We start from the raw sequence: 5188 nt of genomic DNA on the forward strand, positions 1-5188 counted from the left end.
TTTACCAGTGTTTTCTTCTGATTGTGAGACAGAATGGAAGGTAAGGTACTCCTGATTCTAGTACAGTGCTTGGACGGGGATCACTCTTGTCTGACTGCCTGCTCTGGGGCTCAGTCTCTCTTAGAGCTGGTAATTTCTTCTTTCTTCCTCACCTGCATGGTCATGAAAACCTACTACTGCCTGCTTCACTTGGAGTGAAGAGCCAGTAAGCTTGGGTTTTGTTTTGCCAAGTACAGAAGATTCAGTTTTCCAAGAAAGAGATGGGTTTTCTGAACGTGGGAGAATAACAGTGCAGCTTTACATCTGGGCCTTCCTACCTCGTTAGCTGGTGTTGGCACAAGGCCCCGGGGCTGGGTGCACAGGAGAGGCCTGGGAAGGGGTGGTGTCACACAGCCTTCATGGAGGACAAGGAATCTGCTCTGTGCGGTGAGAGTGGGGATGTCCATGGCTTTGGGTTCTGCAGTAGTAATTCAAGAAGCATTGGGTATAAAGTATATAAGAAATTCAGTCTTGTCAACTTATGGTAGCCCTGGAGAAAAGAGTTAATGTAAATCTGCCTGGGTCACAAATTTCCAATTTGTCCAGGATTACTGCAACCGACACTAGCCTGTATATTCAGTTCCATTAAACTGAGTTCACATTTACAAAGTTGACCGTTGACAAAATATTGTGCAAAATAAGTAGAAAAAATAGAAAAGTGAAATTTCTAATTTTTTTTTTTCTCCTTCCACACTCAAAGACACAGTAAGGGATAGAAAGGGCTTAAAGATGGGGGAGGGGAGGGGGGACGCCTGGGTGGCTCAGTGGATTAAGCCGCTGCCTTCAGCTCAGGTCATGATCTCAGTGTCTTGGGATCGAGACCCACATCAGGCTCTCTGCTCAGCGGGGAGCCTGCTTCCCTCTCTCTCTCTCTGCCTGCCTCTCTGCCTACTTGTGATCTCTCTCTGTCAAAGAAATAAATAAAATCTTAAAAAAAAAAAAAAGATGGGGGAGAGGGGACGGAAGGAAAACCAAAAGGTCTGAGTTAGTCATACCCCACACACTAGGAATCTGAAGACCCAAGAGTTTACTCCAAAAATGCTCTAGGTTTTATAAAACGTGGCTGGGTTCTACAATATAAAAACAAGTACGTCTTCACCTTGTACTTTGGCATGCCATAGATACAGTGGCCCTTGTTCTGTGTGGGTGTCATTTTATCTTTAAAAGGAAAAAAAAAAAAGTGGTTTGCTATGAGAATCGCCTATCTCTGGCTTTTAGTACTAATTCAAATGGGTGTTTGAACAGGACTTTGGAATGCTTGCTGGACAAAACACTGGTCAGGCAATGACCTCATCTGGGCGATACCAGGAGCAGAGTTTTGAAATGTGGACTTCCCCTAGGGTATGAACGATTATTTTAAAGTTGCTGATCGGGGCCCGCGGTCCGGGCCTGGTCTCTGTTACTCACGGTGTTGTCATGTACGGGGGCGAACAGAGGAGCCCGTCACGCAGGAAGAACCAAGTGGGACTGAGAAATGTGAGAGGCTAAGAAGGCAAGGGGTTGGGATGACGTCACCTTCACGAGGAGGAGTGAGGAGGAGCTGTGGGTCCTCAGCTGTGCCACCCAGGAGAGGGTGGTGGCAGTGCCAGGCCTGGAAGCTTGCACTGCTCTTCTTGGCATGTCCCCCATGTGCCCATGTATCCGATAGGTGCACATCTAATCCGAGGTTAGCCCAGGGCTCCAACATCCATCTGGTTCCTCACCAAGGTGTGCGAAACCTCTGATTTAAATGAAAAACTTTTAATTATTGTTTACCTCTATCTCCTCACTAAATTGTGAGCAACGTTGAAGGAGGCTCTCTTTCATTCATATTGCATATAAATGGGCATTCAGTGAATATCTTATGAAAGAATGCATCTTTATTCTAGATATGAGGCCGTGGGAGACTTGATGAGTTCAAGGTCACTGTCAAGGACAGATTCAGACTGAACATGGCATTCATATATCCGAGATTGTGTCTCTAGTCCTGATTATGTTGCCTCATTCTATGAAAAGGATAAAAGGTGATGGGAGCATTGAAAGCCATTATTTGTTATTTTCATTAGCATCTAAAACCGTGGCTCTCAACTGCAAACAATCCTCACTCAGAGGACATCTGGCAAAGCCTAGAGACATTTTCCGTTTTCACACCAGGGCAAGGGGGTACATCCAGCGGATAGAAGCCAGAGATGTTGCTAACCATCCTATGGGGCCCAGGACAGTCCCTCACCACAAGGAATGATCTGGTCCAAATATCAAAAATGGCAGTGTCGAGATACCCCAATTGAAGGTCAGCATTAACACCTTATAATGAAAAGGGAATGGCAGAATGGGATTGTAGGATATGGGAGTCTGGGCCCCTTTTCAAAGCAAATCTTGATGAGAGCAAGAAGAGCTCCAAGAGCAAATTGACTGTGGCTGTGACCTAAAACGGGGTCTCTACCTGCAATGTGTCTGTCTGTGTGGTTTCCTTTGTCCCAGATGGGGATTTAAGGTCACCAATGCTTATAAGCTCTGACTTGCACTTGCGTCTCTGTAGACTAAGTTCTAGATTCTTCCTAAGATTTTGTCTAGTAATTCCCTATTTCCATTAGCCTTCAAAAGCTTTTTAATTCACTGGGTGGTGGTGGTGGGGAAACTTACCTTTAAGATAAAAGCAGTTGACGTTGGAATTCTAAACTGCAGTGGCATTAATTGAAAAAAGTCTTTAGAGTACTTACTGTCACTTTGAAAGGAAGGTCTACTTAATCTCAAAGAGCTTCCATGCAAGCAGAACTCCTATTATGCTTTTATTTGAATGGACAAAAATATTTTGAAATTTTTATATTATCTCAAAGGCTTTAGAGGTTTCACTAACTAGCTAAACCAAACTTAGTACGATATTATCTGGTTTCCCAATGAAGTATTGCTGTCACTAGAGTCTTTCTGTTTCTCCGAAAAGTATTGGAAGGTTATCATTATAGTCTTTTTTATTGGAGCTTTAGGATAGAGATGTGGTTTCATGAAGTAAACAATCAAGGATGTAAGGACCTTATATCACTTCATATATCAGTTTTCCATATAAACCTGTCTTGGCATAAATTTGCCATTCTGTGTTTGAGCTTCTTAAAAAGCATCGCATCGTAAATATGGGCTCTTTGTTTGGCTGGAATGTACTTAATTTCAAATGGGAAACTCAAGAAAGCAGTTAATGACTCTGTGTCCAGATTGGTCACACAATCTTGGCAATGGAGGAATTAAAACTGTCTGAAGAACTGCCTTCCAGATAGAATGTCACACAGTCCCCAGCACTTTGCATAAAGCCTTCTTCTGAGTCCAAATCCCCCTTATCATTTTCTGCCCTCTGCAACATAACACTGGCCTCTCTCTTCTTTTCAGAAAGTCTCCAATGAATTTATATGGGGCTAAGCTTCAAATCTACTTCACTTCACTAATGATAGTCTCACTGTCTCCTTCAGTAAGTTCTCTTCTACTGCAGTTCCATTTCTGCAAATTTTGAAAGCGGTGTCCAGTGTTCCTAATCTTTGCTTGTCTTTCTACACAGGCAGTTGGCCAATGGAGACTAGGTATTCCACACTTTCATTATTGAGAGCACATGTGAGTGGTGGTGGGCGGGGAAGACAGAGGGAGAGGAAGAATCTGAACACTGGGTGTTATATACAACTGATGAATTGTTGAACACTGCATCTGAAACTAATGTACTATATGTTGGCTAATTGAGTTTAAATAAAGAATATTTTTGAAAAATAGTCTGTCACTTAATTGAGCCACCCAGGCACCCCAACACACTGTCAGAAACTGTTCAGATAATGTTGACCTTGTTATAATGGACGTAAAATGAGATTGTCTCTATCTCCAAATATCGAGAGGCTCAAAGTAACTGTGGCATTTTCTAAGATCGGAAGATCACACTCATATTAGTACAGTGTCCCTGAACAAAGTATCTTTCCTCTGATACCAATAACTTCAGCAAGATCTCAAATGGAGGCAAACCTATAATTTTATTTCTTCTTTCCTCTTCAGAACTTTTTTAAAATTGTGACTTCATTTGTGAATATAAAAATCTTATTTTGCTTCTCTCTGGAAAATAGAAGTCTTCTTTGAGCCATAAAATTATCTTTCTCTTAAATTTATTTATTTATTTGTCTACATTATTTTTGTGAGGGAACTAAAGTATATGTAAATCAGATATATTGAAAAGGTTTTTTTAAAAAAAGAGATTTTATTTACTTATTTGACACAGAGAGAGAGAGCACAAGAAAGGGTAGTGGCAGGCAGAGGAGAGGGAGAAGCAGACTCCACACTATTTACAGAGCCATGTGAGGGACTCAATCCCAGGATGGTGAGACAATGACCTGAGCCAAAGACTTCTTCATGGACTGAGCCACCCAGGTACCCCTAAAAAGGCTTAAATTTTTTTTTTTAATTTCTTTAGGCTTCCAGGAAATCACATAGAAATCTTTAGGGCTAGTTATTGTCTAATATTATAAATGAGGAACCTGAAGCTCAGAGAGATAAGGCAACTTGGCCAAGGACCTACAGGTAGCTGGTTTACAGAGCAGCAAGATGGTTTCTGCTGCAGTTCCATGAATAGTAAACTAATGACTAGTAACAGAGGACATGCCTCTTCCTCGGCTTCTGTAGAGATTTTAGCCCTTCTTTCAAGATCAATGGGAAGGCTCTTAACAAATATAACCAGGCGAAACCCAAGAAAGTGTTTCACAAGCTTTCCTCTTTGTGAGCTGCACCAGGTCCTATCACTAGGGGGCACCCTCCAAGGCAGAGAGAATCGACCTGTTCTGTTTTTATTGCTTTTCCTGCAAAGGCTAGACACGTGACTTCCCAGCTCTCCATTTGTCTCAGGGCGCCAACATCCAAAGAAAGATACAAAAGCCCCATATTTTTCCGTTTAAAAAAAAAAAAAAGGTAAGTTAGACTTTCAGTGTTTGTGAGTGGAATAAAAAAGAGCTTGGCTTCTTAGAACTATCAGCATAGACCCCGGCAGAAGCCTCCCCACCTCCAACAGGTGAGGTTCCGTCCCGCTGCTCTACTGAGCATCAGTAGGTCCCTCAGGTCGTCCTTGTTTTCTTTGTGGAGTGCGAGGCTCAGGTTCGGCGGGGTTTAATGATTAACAGCTGGTATTTGAACATGTGGTTCTGTGAGCCTTTGG

This window comes from Mustela nivalis (assembly GCF_964662115.1).
Source record: "Mustela nivalis genome assembly, chromosome: 20".
Lineage (NCBI taxonomy): Eukaryota > Metazoa > Chordata > Mammalia > Carnivora > Mustelidae > Mustela > Mustela nivalis.